This window comes from Hippocampus guttulatus, chromosome 2, assembly GCF_054856545.1.
Source record: "Hippocampus guttulatus isolate MCC_2025c chromosome 2, RoL_Hgut_1.0, whole genome shotgun sequence".
NCBI classification, from domain to species: domain Eukaryota; kingdom Metazoa; phylum Chordata; class Actinopteri; order Syngnathiformes; family Syngnathidae; genus Hippocampus; species Hippocampus guttulatus.
The window spans coordinates 7,768,726-7,787,181 of NC_141262.1; the positions used below are offsets into that span (position 1 = coordinate 7,768,726).

General features: G+C 42.1%; 1 protein-coding gene across 2 annotated transcripts in view; it reads left to right on the plus strand.

Annotated features, from left to right (window-relative positions):
• Positions 1–18,456, plus strand: part of tnmd (tenomodulin) — an 85,170-nt gene that overhangs the window by 30,099 nt on the left and 36,615 nt on the right. The window lies entirely within an intron of this gene.

Genomic DNA, 18,456 nt, shown 5'->3' on the forward strand with positions numbered 1-18,456 from the left:
GTGTTGGATGGGCAGCGCGGTGGATAAACACACACACACACGCGAAAGCTGTTTTCTCTCTCCTCCTCATCTTCCCACTTCCACGGCCAAGCAAGACTCCACTGCTCTGTTGTACAATTTACAATGTAATTGAGCTTTCACATTCGCTTTCAGTCACCCGGTAAGTCAGCGGCGCTCGCCTCTGTCGACACAACACCAACACCAGCACATTTCCAAACAGGATGCACGCAAGAAATCGGCACACTGGAAATGCACCATTGAGCGCCTCCTCAGGGAATGCGGCGTAGCAACGCAGGCTTTTTTTTTTTTCATGTTGCTCTGAGTGCTAATGGATGATTAAATCGCTATCCCGAAAATAGGCCAATTAGTCACTTCACTCAATACGCAAGGAGAGAAGCGGCATCTAAATCATCACCGCAGGTCTCTGTCTGGTACTCAATCTGACACCTCGTGAAAAATAACCACAGCTCATTAGACTGTTAACGTGAGAAAAATTGTGGCAGTTCCAAAGACTTGAATTTTAATGACACGTATAAATATCAGTTCTTAATCTACCAGGTTTAAACCAAAAGTAAATCACAATTCTTTTTTTAAGAAGTTATCTTGAAACCAAAGAAACTACAGGAATAAGTAAACCGGCCATCCAGTATAATTCTAAGCATGCTTTGGTCCCGCTCTGGAGGATTGCATGTTTACAACGCTTCAAGAGAGGGAGAGGAAAAATCCTATCACTTACACTTTTACAATACGAGAAGAGTGTGAAAATGAGAAATAGAAGCACCGTCCACCCAGATTGATGTAGCTTTAGACACATTGAGCAAAGCATCGGCATGAAGATTCCCAATGTGTCCTTAAAAAGTAATGACTACTGGACTTTACCTCAACAAATGGCGCTAAATATCATTCCTAAATAAGCGTATTTTTGTTGCGGCACATGTTCTCCAATGCTGATATTTCAATGCTAATGTTGCCACTGCCCTCAAATGGCCAAAGGTGAGCTACTGCAGGTTCAGAGAAAGCAAGAATAACTCTTAAATTGTTCATTCTGTTGAATGTTAGACAATTAAGTTGGCCGTTTTGCTGTTGTGAAAGGAGACAAAGTGCACAGTGCTCCTCCTCGGTTGCACCAGGGATCTCTGACTCCTCTGAGCATGGAGCATCCTCTGGGCTTTTGTCTCTCGCTGAGATAATTTGGGGCTCATTAGCTGCCTGACAGGAACAAACAATAGCTTAGGTGAAATGTTGCAGGGTTTAATTAACAACACCACTGCAATAAAGGAGACATTAATATCAAGCACCCACTGTCGAGCAGGATGAAGAGTTGAAACTTCTGGAGACTTGATGACTTCTAGAGTTTATACCTCTAAATTATCATCATCTTAATCACCGGCTGCTACGGAACCTTTATTTTAGGAAGGTGAAAGGAGAATCTAGTTTGATATTTGCTGGGTCTGGACTTGTGGACGCTGTAGTCGTGCCTGACCTTTCCCCGGGGTGTATTCAACAACCTTTCCCCTGAGTGATCCTCTTATCTTCTATAACCTCCTGGAGTAGATTGTATTTCAGTAAATTGAATCTAACAGCTGTAATTTTTTTCTGCAGTACCTCATGGTGGCTTCTGTATGTCTTGACGCTTTATGCCTCTCCTTTGCACTGCACGATACCTTGCGCCATGTTGATGCTTTCCCTTTGCTAAAAGCAGGTACCACAAGGTGCGGCCCAAGCATGCCAAATCAATGCCATACGGGGGATGTAAACAACTGCTGGTCGCTCATTGGTCGAGCAAATCATCATCAGCGCATCATTTGATGATGTACAGCGAGTAAATCACTGTGTTAACTGACCCAGTTGCTGTGCCTCATAATATATCTGGATAATCAGGATGTACACTCCCAAACTGTAATTATTAAAATAAATCATATATATATATATTTTTCTTTTTTTTATCCAAAAGGGGTAAGTACAAGAGATCCTTGTTCTCGCCATTCTATAAATTGTTTAAACTTTTGGTATCATGTTGGCCAGACTGTGTGATATTATATTAAATTGAGCCAGTAACAATATTGACACGACAATCTATTTTATGAGGACACCCAACTTTAACAGTCTTGCGCTTTATCTGAATGCCTAGTTTTAAGTGACAACATACCTCTCCTGGAAAGTATGAATGGGAGGGGCTCCCAATTCGAGGCAAGTTCGAGCTGCTGTCCTGTGAAGCTTTTACTGAATGTAACTTCATGCCTCAGATTGAAACAGAGTTCAAATGAAAATCTCAGTAGCGTGAAAGAAACACCATCGCGCAGAACATGTGAAAAGGCCAATGATGTGTGATAAAAGCAGCATTGCGGTTTGGATTAGGTTGTGCAAGTACTACCCCGAGCCATGAAATCATTTGTTCACGAATGTGTTGAGTGCGGTCCTTTGTCTTGGTCAAATCGTCTAGCGTGTGTGCATTCTCTGGGTTAAAAGATTACATTTCTAGTTATGTCTTGAGTACCCCACGTCTTTAAAAGTTGCGATTTAAATTTCCTCTCGGTGCGCATCAGGCATTTAACAAATTGTCAGTAAGTGTTCTTAGGTTCCCACACTTGAACTTAAATAGCCGTTTAAGAAAAAGGCTCTAGGATTGCAGTCAATGAGGCGCGCTAAATGTAAAGTAATTCAAAGTGACAACTATACAGGCTATTCAGATACATTTGGAATTGGAATGTTTTGTTTCAGCAGTGGTGATGAGACTGAGTGTCCAGTGCAGTATGTGACTATAATTTGCTGTGCTCTTGATGTAATAGCCCGAGACTTTCCTAATCTGAAAAATCCCAGGCCCAGATCATGAGGGGAACGATGTAATATTTTCCCCCAGAGCAAATTCCGCGCATTATTGGAGAAAAAAAATCAGCTGTGCTGACTTGCAGCCCACCCAGGGGCAATGGAAAACAACAAGCCTTTCATCTGAACCCAGTGTTTCGGTGACTCTGTATCCAACCATCACTCCCCCTTCTATTGTGTCTTCAAGGCACGTAGACCATGCTTGAACAATTATGGGCCAATGGATGCCTTTGCAATGCCTTTACGAGTTACCTACCTTCTCTCAGGCATAAGTGATAAGAGCTGATGAAGCAGTGGAGACTGGACTTGCTGTTGTGGGATTTTGGAGCCGTCATCATCAATGAAGCTCCCGTTGTAGCATCTTTGATCATCTTGCCCACTGCCATGTTTTTGTTGTTTATCTTTGAAGTCAAGATGGCGCCCGAGTAGGCAGCCGTCGGCAAGTGCTCTCATGAGCCTTGCTTTTTTTTGTTGTTTTTGTGTTTGTTTTGTCACTTTGTGTTGTTTACGTCGTGTGGACTTTTTTCAGCATTTTTTGGCCACGACATTCATCAAGGAGGAGACTCTGTGCTCGGTGGTTGCGCCTTCTCGGCAGCATGGGTGGGTATACCAGCACTGTTTTTGACTGGGAGGAATGTCGGCGCCATTTGACTGTCGTTGCTGGACAGTCCGGGGCGCTTGTGTCTTGCGCCTGTAATGGGCAGCATTTTTCACAGCCCCGCTTTGTTCAGCGGAGAGATCGGTGCTGTTGAACGGTCTGCGGCTGGATGGATGTAAGTCTTGAGGAGCCGACGATGAGAAGAAAGGAGCGTTAGCGCGGAGCGCCGATGCGGATTTGGAACTGGGAGTCGCGGCTTGGAGTTTGAAGCGGATTACGTGGGACAGGAGAAGTGAACTCATCTCTTTTCGTCAATGGACGCTACAGCTTCGTGTTTGCTTTCAAAACCTAGCTTGTAGCAGACGTGTGCACATTTTCAGCATGACGTCTCTGATCCACTGGTGAAAGGACACTTTGATCCTCTCCTCTTTCATCTAGAACTGCTTCAGACAACAAAGTGTATGCAGAAAAGTGGTGAAGATTGCACGACTGTCTGTGCCCAATGTGTTGTGTTGTGTTATTTTTGTTGCCTTTCCAGCAGCTCCTATATTTTGTTGTTCTACTTCTTCCTTTCATAACTTTGCTGCTGTGAATTGGGAATTTCTCCATTGCGAGACTAATAAAGGGTTTCTTATCCTATCTTATCTTATCTTATCTTAAAGAGCCTTGTGATTACAGCTATCGTGTTAAATGTCTCGCTGTTTGAACACAATCCATAAGGTTGGTCAACATCATTCCAAGGTCAAACTTGATCCATCACAAAATAACCAATAGCTCTGTTTAGATAACAGTGTCAAACATTTTTTTTAAAGAAAAAAAGAAAGGTTCTCTCTGTGCATGCTTGCTTCATGTTGTTATTGATTTGCGTAAGTTTTAAAATTTTTAAATAAAGAATGATTAAAAACAACAAAGAGCTGTACTCTAATTTTGATGGCATGGTAGATGAGGTCTTGTGAGATATTTTGCAGAGAAGGTTCGAAAAACATTGATTTATTGCGAATCATCTCTGACCGTAATACGGTGGTCTCAGACTCATCTTGAGTGCAGGCCACATTTCATTGCTTTCCATCGATAATTTTTAGATATATTTTAATAACATTAATTTGATGGAAAACAGTCTTCATATTTGATTGTCACGATTATTCAATTTATGATAAGAGGGATCGGGGTTGGGGGCATCTAATAAGTGAAGAAAATCTTGGTGAAAGATTTCCTGCCCAAACACAATTCAACAAAAAGACCAATTCTGTGTAACAAGCATCGTGAAGCAGTCTGACTTTATTTGCTTTAGTGGGCCACACAAAATAATGTAGCAGGCAGGATCTGGACCATGGGCCTTGAGTCTTCAACCTGTTCTTAATAATATGGACCCATCAGTGTAAGTTATTGAATCCGACACTATCCAATGGCAAATACAAACACATGGACATGAGCACATTTCAAAGGATTTCTGCCATTTAAACCCGTGAAGCTTTTTATGCCCTTCTGAACAGCAGGAAGTTGTTTCTTAACTGCCACTTGGCTCCTGAATCGCAGAGTATGCTCGTTTTTTGATTTATTTGGAGGTGGACCTGACAAAAACCAGCAGTGTGACAAGGAGGCGTATTTATAACGCAGGTCACTTTTTTTGATGGCACAGTATTTAGTCACAGCTCTGTATCTTTTTCGAGGTCTTTGCCTCTGAATGCATCTGACTCTCGAGATGCTGCACTTTTATAACAGTTTTGAGTCGCATTCAAATCCACATCTTTACGGCAAAAATAAGTAGGTCCATTCAACACATCTGAAAAAAATCTGATTGGTTGTCAGATGGGCGCCATATTTGGCAGCAAAATGCATCAAGCACAACAGAAAACAATCGAGTCAACCGGAATTTGGCGGATCACAGTCACCCCCAAGGACAGGTTATTGCTTGGTTGCTTGACGTGATTCCATTTTTATATATTGCGTCTTTTCATTATTTCCAATTGCCATGGAATACAAACAACAAAGAGTTCCATTATCAACCCTACTTTCCACCGTAATTGTCCCGACACTTGTGGACAGCATTTATTGAATATCGACTTGAGGAGGGCATTTGGAATTTAGATAATATGGTTGCCAAATGTATTGAAAAAAAATGCTGCAGTATCTCACCCTTTAAAGATTTGGTTTCAGACCAGAAGATTGGATTAATGAGCACTAGACATCGTGGCCCTTGTTAACATGCCCGGTGGCATGGCAAAGAAAGCTTTAATAGTCTGGGGCTCACTCAAGAGTGCCGTTTAGGTGGAATCTATAAAGGCGTTAAATATAGCATACCTGTACCACTCGGCTAATGAATACCTCACGAGCATTTAAACAAACAAAAACCTGTTGATGATTCTGTTCTGCAAAATGGACTTCTAAATTGTGTTCTGTATACAGTAGTCCATTAGTTCATATTTTGATTTCAGGAGCTTCTGCCCATCCATCAAATACAAAATTTACACAGCCAAGTAAATCCTTTGTAATCTTCCTATTTTTAAAAATATGGATCAAATTGTTGAGCTGTCTCATCCGGAAGCTTGGTGATGAAGTGCTGCCTCTGCAAGGGAAAATACAATCGGTGTGTTTAATGTCTTTATGGTTGCTGTCATTTCTCTTCAGACTGTAGGCTCCTGCAAGCAGCAGCCGATCGCGCAAGTCCCTTGCTCTGTCTAGTCGTCATGGTAATAAAAGCCACACTCGGCCTTGGCCCCACAGCACATCGGGTGGGATGTGCAGTGGTGTAAAACAGGACCACTACCTCAAAACAGGCTAATCGAAACGATCATGTAAAAAGCAGACGAGAAAAGTTCTAATTCTTGATTCTTGGGATATTTTGTGAAAAGTATCTTACAAGACATCTGGGAAATGTGTCCAATCGCGCAAAAAAGGCATCATTTGTTACTTTTAAAAAGTGTGTATCCCCTACAGCATATTTATATGACGCCTTTATGGAGAACACTGTGGATTTTGTAATGTCCATCCATCCATTTTCCGAACCGCTAAATCCTCACTAGGGTCGCGGGGGGTGCTGGAGCCTATCCCAGCTGTCTTCGGGCAGTAGGCGGGGGACACCCCGAACTGGTTGCCAGCCAATCGCAGGGCACATGGAGACAAACAACCATGCGCGCTCACACTCACACCGAGGGACCATTTGGTGATTTTAATCAGTCTGCCATGCATGTTTTTGGAACGTGGGAGGAAACCGGAGCACCCGGAGAAAACCCACGCAGGCCCGGGGAGAACATGCAAACTCCACACAGGGAGGCCGGAGCTGGAATTGAACCCTTTACCTCTGCACCGTGAAGTCGACGTGCTAACCACTGGACTACCGGGCCGCCCCGGATTTTGTAATGTGATTGTCAAAATGGTTCGAAAAGAAGAAAGCAAAATACATTTTTGAGAGCAAGGAAGAAGCATCATATTCCCCTTGGCTGTTGCATGGAGACAATACAAGCCTTTGTTGTTTTCGCTTTGATATTGGTTGGATCATAACAGAAAACTACACACCGAGCAACAATATGTCCCACTCCAAGAGTTGATGCCACGATGCCTTGCTACCCAACAGCTCTCAAAGGTTACCTGTTCTATTCTTCCCCCCATGAGCATGACTCTATTATCGGTGCAGTAGCACGTATCAACGTGATTTATTGCCACCGAGATCTCAAGTTGTTTGAAATGGCTGCTGTGATTAGTCATACATGCTTCAGAACGGGGGAAGAGAGGCGAACGGCGCGCCTGTAAATTAACAGCAGCTGCACACAGTAGTCAACCACGGTGAGGTGGTCAAACGCGCTGAGCAACAGAGTTGCCGGGGGGACAAGGAGAAAGTGGGTCATTAAACTCCTTTCAGGTAGGGGTGGGTTGACAGGAAAGAGAGGGAGGCTGCTTCCAGATTCAGAGGTTGCGGGATTAATTGATTTTTCCACAGTGGGAGAAAAAAAAAAGCAGAAGAATGATAGCCTGTAGCCTCTGCCAAAAAGCGACTTGAGTAGCTGCACATATGCTCCATATATTCCGCTGGGCTGCACACCCACCTAGATAAATCTATGGTTCATTACTCCAGACAAAAAATGTGCTTGTTGAAGAGCCGTTTGACTCAAGTTGTTTTTGTTTCCAGAAGCTGTACGTTTTTTTTTTCCCCCTTTAGGTTAGGTCGAATTACTTTCACTGCACTGCAGAAAACATTTAAAGCGACCTTCTGCTTTTTTTTCCTCCACATGGACTCGACAAGCTACAGCTGTTGGTGCATTTCATCACAAGTGCCCAAAATGATGTGAAACAAAAGTAACTGGGGCTTTGAAAACAACTTGGGGGAGGGTGAGAGAACTTTTAACGCAAAAACCACGAAAAAGAGAAATCCAATTTCTAAATAAGAGATCTTTGTACACATTATACACTTCATTATTATTACCATATATGACCTACTGTGTGGAAATATGGGGAAATGCCTGCAAAACAAACACACTCCCTATTCTCAACCTACAAAAAAAAGCAATTCGAATTATTAATAGATCAAAATATACGGAACCCACAAATCCACTATTTATCAAATTAAATACGATGAAATTTGATGACCTGGTTGACTTTAAAATCTCCCAATTAATGTACAAAGCACACAATAACCTGCTCTGCCAAAACATTCAGAAGTTTTTCGAAATTCGAGAAAGCAGCTATGATTTAAGAGGTACCAACTTATTCAAAAAACTCAAAACAAGAACAAACATCAAGCAAAGAAGTGTATCTATCAAAGGTGTTAATCTGTGGAATAATCTCGAAACGGACCTGAAAATGAGTAAATCGCTTGCTGAGTTCAAAAACAAATTCAAAAAAATAGTACAAACAACCTACATCAATCAGAGTTCAAATGATAAATTCTAAACATTAAATATAATGATAAATCAGAACTAAGTTGATAAATAGAGAAAGGTATATAATATCCATTATGAATACAAGAGAAAATTGACACAAGAGTGTCAGGGTGTGGAAGTATATAATCCCGATACAAACCAAAAGTTGTAAAAATATCACGGTTAAGGGTAAAGTAGGAGCCTTAATGGAGACTTCTTTCTTCTTACTTTTTTCTTTTCTGATTGATATAAAAATGATTTATTAGATACAATCACATAACGGGGTAGGACTAGATAAGTTTTTTACTTCTTCCTACTCCCTTGAACATAATAACTGTGTTGAATGAAGATTGATTTCTTTCTTTTTACTTTTTTTTTATCTACCTTATTTTCTGTCAAATTATTACTGTATGTATGTTTCATGTTCAAAAAACAAACAAACAAACAAGACAAGCTACAGCTGTTGGTGCATTTCATCACAAGTGCCCAAAATGTTGTGAAACAAAAGTAACTGGGGCTTTGAAAACAACTTGGGGGAGGGTGAGAGAACTTTTAACGCAAAAACCACGAAAAAGAGAAATCCAATTTCCTTTGGCTTAAGAGTCGTACTTGAGTGCCACTTCTTCCAACTGGCAGAAAGTGCTTTAATGCCGAGGACTGCTTGCTTGGAATATATCATCTGGGCACCTTCTGACACAACTGTGGTTTCTCTGGCGAGCAATGATATTTTTAAAGGAAAAGAAATTGGCAGCATCTAGAAGCAAGACAACCGTGAACAACAAACGTTATGCTTAACGTCATAGGTTGGATTGGTCATCTCTCACAGTTACTGAATGGGTTTCTGGTGCATAAGTTGGTCTTGTTACAAAAATGTCTTATTACAAGTACACTGGATTTAAGAACTAATAGAGTGGTTTAATAGGGACTAATATACTTCTTTCCATTGTTTCAGGTAAAAATAATACAATTAAAACGTCAGATAATTCATCTCCTTCAAGAAATGCATTCTATTTTTAAGGGAGGATATCATCACTGTCATGTGAAATACATGTATGCCCATTTTTTTTTATGTTAATGGGAGGTCCGAAGCACGAATACCCATATTAATGTAAACCTTTTTTTTTCATGGCAAAAATAGACATATATGTTTTCCACAGGACAGCGATGATATCCAAATTGTAAAATAACAGCGAGCTCACTCAAAACGTTTGTGCAAGAAAACTCTAAATCAGGTGTGCTCAACCAGTTGGTCACGATTGACCGGTAGCCCGTGGACTGGTCCCAAGTCCAGGGTGTGTGTGTGTGTGTGTGTGTATGTGTGTGGGGGGGATTTGCGTGTCTGTGTGCATGTTATTAATATTATATTGTTATTAATACAGTATTACATATTTTTGTGTCCGTGTACAATGCACCCTAAGCATCCTATCAGTTTCACTTACACAAAAAAAAGTATTTAAAAAATACAATAAAATTCAAGTCAAGAGAGACAAACAATCATTTCAACTAATTTCCCAGCAAATCGCCAAAGACCACGAAAGAAGCGGCTATCTACAGAGGCAGCCGTGCCTCAAATGGAAGAGTTCACATATCTCACACTCATCTTTCACCAATGGCCATTTTGTGCAATCCGACAACAATCTGATAACAATTTCATCAAGGGCAGAAGACCTGAAGGCTCCACAGCACAAAGACCAAAGTTTTCCAGTCGCTTACACATTTCACACACATCCAACATTGGTTGGTGTCATAACTGAAATGTCAAGAATTTACTTTTTGCTGTGACCACTTTACTTGCAGTATATGTCACTATATTTGTTTTGCGCGTAACGAGATTTGTGTCTGGGGAATTTTTTTTTTGATTTGGACATCAGTGTAAAAAGGTGAGACAAGGAAAAAGCTTTTGCTCTCTTCCTCCTGAGAGGCTGACTTTGGAAACCTGACCTTTATGTGTGATACTTTAGCGGGTTCTACATGTGTCTGTGATTAAACTCCCTTGGAAATATCTGAAGGTCGCCTATCCTGTTCACGTCACAGGGGTCGGTGATCATACAGATCAATCTGGCTTTCAAACACATCATACAATAAAGGCGAAGATGCTGCATTTGGGGTAAGCTGCCAATAGCAGTTTGTTTTGTAAGATTTTTCCATTTAGCTTGAGATCCTGACATGTTCTAGTTCATTCAGAGACGAATGTAGCCTTTTATTCAACCGGTCTTTGACGTCAAAGACCGGTTGAATGTTTAACATAATTGCTTGGATGGATTCCTAAAAGCACTTGAACCCCCTGCTACCTTTGCTTTTCACGCTACATACATAACATACTCAGATTGTGACTTCTGTTGGAGCCTTTAATACTCAAATAATTGCAGAGGCGAATGCTGTTACAACAGCATCTGTATCTATTTCACCTTTTCCTGTATTTCTTTTTAAAAACTGGGTTGGTGTTCTCTTTACCCTTTATGAAAACTGAACTGCAAAAGCGTGTGGCACTAATTATAGTATCCCTTAATTATCAGCCAGCACGTTTTTAATGTTTTTTTTTCTCTCACTCCTGAACATCAAATCCAACCACTTACCCTCATTTGGATCGTACGCAGAGGCAGGCGCAGTACCCACAAATTGTACCGAACTGTAACTCCAGAATAATCCAGGTCAATTAAAAGTAAAAAGCAGTCCTCCAAGTAATTTGTAGAGTGAGTAGATGTTTTCAGCATAAAAACTACTCAATTACTGAGTTGCCAAACGGAGTAATCCAAGTCATTAACATTAACTAGACAAATCCATAAAATGCCAATGTGCAAATTCAAATATTGCTCAGAAATATCACTTGAACTGAAAAACAATAAATGTCATCCTCATGACAAATGAAGGCAAATTCGGCCACAAAAAAATGAAATTACTCATCTTTGTTTATGCTCATGCCACAGCGCAATAAGCTCATCTGACAGTGAGTGTGGTCATGAATGAGCGTTCTAAATGTTGCCATCTTATTTAAAACTGATGTCAAACACTGTTGTTGCTACACAACAAAATATAGTATAGTACTATTCCTATAAGACTGTTATCCACCAGATTTGAAAAATTGGGTCTGCCTCTTGATGCAAAGCGGCTACGAGACTAAGCTCCGTGGGTGAGCAGAACCCCACTGGATCCTTCAAATCTCTAGACATGGCGTATCGACGGCAACTGTTTAAGCTCTGTAGGATATACTGCGGCTGTGGACTCAGTCGAAGTACTATTCCGCACTTCTAATAAATAAATAAATCAATACAATTTCCCTAAAACTATACAGCTGTTAATGCACCAGTAGTCCTTCTATCCCGCTGCACATGTGAAGAAGTTTGGTTGTGAGTGAGAGTGAGTTTACTGGCTCTGATGCACTACAATGAACAACAAAACACAAATTGGCAACTAGCACAGTGTCTTTTATTCCTTTTTGGCAAATGGTAATGGAGTGCTTGGCAGCACACAAAGTCATCATCCGACAGCAACACGGTGCATGTTTGTTCTTAGGGAACTTTCGTGAATGGTAGAAAGAGAAAATGTGGCACTTGTCGAAAGCCTCCAACAACGATGAAGCGGTACACCGCCACCACCGCATGACAAGCTCGACTGAACTACCATTTAACGGAGGCGTTGTTCAAGAAATTCAGTGAAACACACAATCTATATAACAGTCGAAGGCCACAAACTAAAGCTCATACCATGAGGCGTTGCACTTACTGTCATGGTCTTCAACAGAGATTAGTGCAGATTGCAAAAAGCCTCCTTTTGCCATGTAGCATCTGAGTTGATGGCACATTAGTGACTGACCAGTGCTCTCCAAATTGAATTTTCTAAGATGGCATCCATCCAGAACCAGCTGCTTGTATTCATCTGGCATCACCAAACAGCAGGCCGCATGTGTGAGTTCGCCGCAGAGTATTCCGACTTCATTTATCTGAATCCTGCAGGCCTTGGGAGTTGACAGGCTTGGTAATTAGTGTCCACATGCCTAATCCCCATGGTCTCGAGACCCCACACTATCAGATCCAAATCACCTGGTGAAAGAAAGCAGATCTGCTAATGTTCATCCCGCACGGGCTGACAGCAACAAAAAAAAAGTGTGCGAATTTGCGAAGGCTATATTCAGCTCCATTTCTAGGTGGAAAATCTATACAGTAATCCCTCGTTTATCGCGGGTGTTACGTTCCGAAAATGACCCGCGATAAGTGAAATCCGCGAAATAGAAAACTTTATTTTATTTTTTTTTACAATTAGCAACTATTACATGTGTACAAATACAGTGACTCGCGTGTAGGCCGTTTCACTGCTCTTCAGACTGGGCCGCTGCATCCTGACTGCGCTCTGCAGTGTTCTCTTCTTCTGAAGCCCGCGGTGCAGGTGTGTTTGTTCGGGAGAAGAACATAGTGATAGGCAGCTGTTGTCGCTCTTTTTTCTTCTTTGCAAAAAGATCCTTGTACACCGACATGCCACCATCGATTACGTTGGAGAACTGTAATGAACGGCTCATCGAAGGGTCCCATTCCTCAGCTACTCGCTTAAGTTCAGTGGCCATTCGCACCATGGTTGCTAAGCGACCAAGCGTTAGTCCTTCCTCCTCATCTCTCGTGCCCTCTTCTCCCTCTTCTCTTTCATCGTCGCTTTGTGGCTTTGTCATTTCTGCCAGCTCTGCATCGGTCAGCGGCTGTGCGTCTCCATCAATCAGGGCGTTTATGTCATCCGGACTCATGTCATTAAAGCCGTCTCCTCCAATCTGTTTAGCCAGATTCACAGCTGTTTCTACGGCAGAGTGGTGGACCTCGTCAAGCGAGCCTCCGGTTGCGTTTTGCACTGCCTCTGGCCATAGTTTTTTCCAGCAGGCCTTCAGAGTTTCCGTTTTCATTTCCTGAATGGCCCTCTGAATGTTTTGGAGACACGATGCGATGGTCAAACGTCTTTTTTTCTCACTCCATAGCCAGGGTCAAACGGTCTTTGTGAACTTTAAATCCTGGGGCTTTGGCTTCTTCCTGCATGATGAAGGTGCGGGAGGGCATTCGTTTCCAAAATAAGGCAGTCTCATCCATGTTAAAAACTTGTTCGGGCTTATATCCCCCCTCCTCAATGATCGCCTTGAATTTATTGTTCACGAAGGCTTTTGCCTCAGCGGTATCCGCAGACGCCATCTCACCGTGCAGACAAACATTTTTAAGTCCAAAGCGTTTCTTAAACTTTTCAAACCAGCCCTTGCTTGCATTAAATGCGCTTGGCACTTTGTCAGCAGCACTTGCTGGGGGCCCGGCATCCTCTCCCTCTTCCCCGTCACTGACAGCAAAGTTTTCATACAGCATTCTCGCTTTTGTGCAGATAACGTTTGTATCCAGGGTTATGTTTTTTTTCCTGCGGTCATTAATCCACAGAGCTAATGCCGTCTCCATCCGTACCATGGTCTTCTTGCGGACAGTTACAACCCTTTTTGCATTCGTATTAAAATTGACTGCTGCTGTCGTCCTTATGTTTTTTTCCTCCTTCTTTATGTAACGAACGGAAGATTCATTGATTCCGTAATGGCGAGCAACGGCTGCATAGCTTTTACCTTCCCTTAGCATGTCCAGACGTTTAACTTTATCTGAGATAGGTAGCATCTTCCGCCGTTTGGGCCCATCCGCAGGTGCTTTTGTCGGTCCAGGCCGTTTCGTCGACATTATGGGTTTAGGAGATGTTCGAAATTACAATTTTCGAACATAAAATGATAGCACAATTCGTAGCATGTTTTGATACAAGAAGCGGGAGTGAGTTTTTAGCGAATCAGAATGCAGAACACAATGCACAAAAAAAATAAAAATAAAAATAAAATTAAAAAATAAAATAAGAAATAAAAAATGCATTATGAAAATCCGCGAAATAGCGAATCCGCGATAAGTGAACCGCGAAGTGGCGAGGGATCACTGTATGCGCTGTGAATTATTGCCCTGCAGTTCCTCATTTTCCATTCTTATCTTCGGATGAATCTGCTGCTATTCTTGTCTGAGTTTAATGCGCGTTGCCTCCTAGAGCTCTCCGCCCAGGTTTGTTTTCATTACCTATACTGTAATTATCCTATGTTGTTTTGCTGATAAAACTTCAATGCGTGCAAGTCTCTTTAATCATCATTATACAAGGCCCTGGCTTCATTATTCTGGCAAAAACAACAGGAGGCTTGCTTGTATTTGTAAAGGTACAAATCTGCAGGGGTAATTTAGAAAGGATGTAGCCGAGATGTTCCATTTTCCAGACTGTGATACTCGAAGAAACATTTTAAAGGAGGGCACTCGGGCAAGACGAGTGTAGTTCTCCTGTGGGTGCCCATGTGAATCGACGTGGCATCTAAATAAGAGTGCTGCAGGTGACTTGACGACACAAGTAGAAGTGAAGGAGCCAGAGAGTGCCCTCGTGCTGATTTTTCATGCTCAGCTCTTTCGACTTCAAACTACAAATAAAGTCTGGCTTTTTAAAAAAAAAAAAAAATTAACTTCATACCTAGGAGACAGACATCCCCAAAGGGGTGCTCCTTTACGGTATTTCCTTTTAAGATTGGAAATTAAGAAAATATTGTCTCTGACTACAATTTACCAGGGTATAAATTATGGAGTATTTGTTGAGTGCAACAAAAGGAAGAAAAGGTTGCATTATCAAGTATTGTCTAAAGTAATTCCCGATGTCTCGTTGACCTTGATTCATCGTTTTCTTTTAAACTGAACCCCTGAAAGGTCATGTATGAAATTAACTGACAAAGATGAAAGCCAGGGGCTGCCTGGTGTTGGAGTGGTTAGCGCGTTGACCTCACATTGCAGAGGTATCGGGTTCGATTCCAGCTCCACACACAGTTTGCATGTTCTCCCCGTGCCAGCATGGGTTTTCTCCGGGTGCTCCGGTTTCCTCCCACATATGACAGGCTGATTGAACACTCTAAATTGTCCCTACTGTGAGTGTGAGCGCGGTTGGTTGTTCGTCTCTGAGTACCCTGCGATTGGCTAGCAACCGGTTCAGGGTGTACCCCCCCTACTACCCTACTAAGAGAGAGAGAGGGAGAGAGAGCTGAAAAAACTGTAAAATGACATTTTTTTTCAATCGGAATCAAAATACCTTTATGCCATCTCTGATTCAAATTTGCTGTTGACCAATATGCATCCCATATAGTGTTGCCCCGCTGCGTGTACCGCAGCTCACCTGCTAGGGTCTCGTGACGTTGCAGTTTTTTTTGTTTTTTTTATGTACTTGGAATATACAGTCATCCCTGTTGTAGTAAACAACTGTGCTTTCTCAAGATCATTTTATGGAGTTTCACGCTGTACACACTGTAATGCCCTCGCATGGAGCAAAGCACATGAGCCACAGTCAATGACATTTTCAGACATTTAGGGAATATTGGAGAACAGTCGAACACAAATACAATGAGTACACTCACACAGGCTACGGTGGACCACAGCTCATGCTAAAACACACGCACACACATACACACACTTACAAACACACACACACACACACACACACACTTACGAACACACACACAGCTACGACAATACGAAGAGTAATTTTTGATATGTTTTTTGCTGGGATTTTTTGGGTGCATGATCAAATATGTTGATGTTTTATATGAACAGTATATACATATATAGTGTATGTAAAATAAAGCGTGAGGGAGGGGTAAAACAAGCGAAATTTCCACAGAAGGTCTGTCGACATCACGGATTTTCACTTGTATCGGGTGGGCCCAGAATGTATCCAACCCCCCTGTGTAATTTTAAGGTTTTGCTGTATAGAAAATCGGCTATGGCTTGTTTTTCCACGAGTTGTCGGGTAGCATGAGAACGACAAGTGAGTTGCGCGCAAAAAGTGGAAAAGACCATATAAGGACTGAACGCAAAAGGACACAATGTTCACCGGTGTAGCTGTCTAAGCTGCTGCCCACCTCAATCCATCACACGGCTGCCTATATGGCTCCCGGGGGGCCCCGATGCACCGCGCTGCCCCCGCGCCACCTTTCCCTCCCACTGCTGCCTGCCCTCCACCCACCGCCAGTGCCTCCGCCGCCAGCCGCCTGCGGTGAGTGACAGGCATCTCGTTCCGCCTGACTGCAGCCTCTATCTCCTTCCCCTGAAGGACAACGAAGAGGACATATTGTCATCAACTCATCTCTCTCACTCGCGCGGCCACCGCCTTCCCCATCGCTGAACATATGCAGACTGTCTCTTGCCAGGCGTCACACACGCATTTATGCACCCAGCGATCCAGTCACCTGTAACAACACCGGCACGACCTTTTCCTAATGTCCGCGGGCTGAGCACTACCGCAACCCGTTTGCACAAACAACCCGCAGGTTTGGCAGCACCTGCCGCTTTTCATTCGTTGCTTTCAATGTGAGTCGGTGGCAGAAAGCATCTCACCGCTGTTAAGAAGCACATCAGACGGAAACCTTGTGTGAATAAACAGGGTAGTCTGTGCGGGGGCTTCGACATGGATCGCCTGATATACTTTCCCTTAAGTCAGCGTGTGATGAGAGTAGGTTGTACAAGAGAATAACAGAAAAGAAAGAAAGAATGGCATTTGTGCTAAAAAAAAAAAAAAAAAGATATTTACTTCGGGCAGCAACATGAATTTGAAATGTGTTTTACCTCTCTGAAAAAGAACTGCTCATTCTTACTAGTTGCTTTTTTTTCACTTGACACTTGACAACGGGGGTTTTGCTCCTAACCTCGGATTAGACTCTGTTATGAAAACATGGCAGTGCATTGAATTGGGAGACTGTCAAAATCCCCCAAAATGATGAACTGCGATTTTCAGAGAGCTGCCCCGTCCATCAAATTGCGTTTTTCAAGACGGTTTCCTTGGAAACAATTTATTGAAGGAGATCCAGCCAAATGTGCTCCAGATGTCTGGAAATACATCATTCACACATTACTGTACATAACCTAATGAATACATGGATGAATATTGCAATTAACTACAGGTCAAAAGGGCTCAAGTAATGGGAAAAGGGTCGCATGTAAAAATTAACCCACTGTTAATTATGGCCTACTTGTCTTGCTTGCTTTAGCATCTTTTTACACCCCACAAATATAACTGCAACTACGACAGTGTTTCTAGCCTTTTAAATATATATTTTTTGAAGTATCACATACATTAGGCCTGTTTTTTTTTCCCACAAATAAATAATGATACATTCAAGGAGTATACAGTCAATTTTATTGGTCAATGTTGACAGTTTTAGTGGAATGAAATGCTCCGCAATGCATACAATAGCAATTTCTTTGTTAACGCTAATGTAAACTTTAGCTGTACTGATCCCACTTCGACTTTGCAGGTGGTACATGTTGAGGGAAAGACATCTACCATGAACCATGTTGATATCGGTTATAGCTAATCAAACAACACCTAGTCACACCAATCACTGTTTTCCCTTGGGCCATATCGGCTTTAGGGCCAAATCCACCTCTAGTGTGATTTTTTTTTTTTTTACATGCGCCTGCACTGTGAAGCTAATTAATTTTCACGGTGCTTTATAAATGTCTTGCAGCTCGGTGACATTTGATATTTGGAACTTTAGTGGATATAGTTTCAGTACTGCAATGGAAATAATGAGAACCAGCACGTCAACTAATTTTAACTGATACCATCTTTAATGAGACAAGGTAGTGCATCATCTTAGAACTTTCACTTGTTGCAGCTCAGCTCAGCTCACTCGCTGTTTTTCTCACACGCACAAACACACACACACAAACGCACATTGCAAGTTTCTTCAAATGGCAATGATGTTGCAGTAGCAGCAGCTTTGGTTTGTCAACCAGTGGAAGTCACACCATATATTTCAGCCCAGAGAGGTGGGCATAGTCTCACTGTTTTATTTTTATCAGAAGTGATAGCGTGCTGAAAAAGTAATGCACTGTTTTTCGGTGTTAATCAATAAAGCTCCCAACTGCACATTTATGCTAATATTAAAGAATGGAAAGATAGAAGTTTAATTCCCCACACAGACTTGCGGGCTACCTAATAGCCTCGACTTTATCCACTATGGCCCAATTGACACTTAGATTTGAAAGCAATCTTCATTTGGCTTCTGCTGGCAGTTTTAAGTTGCACTTCCCTTCCTGGATGCTGCTGTGACCCGTGTTAATGGAGATTTATAGGCCTATGCGACTCTTACAGTGATCCGCAATT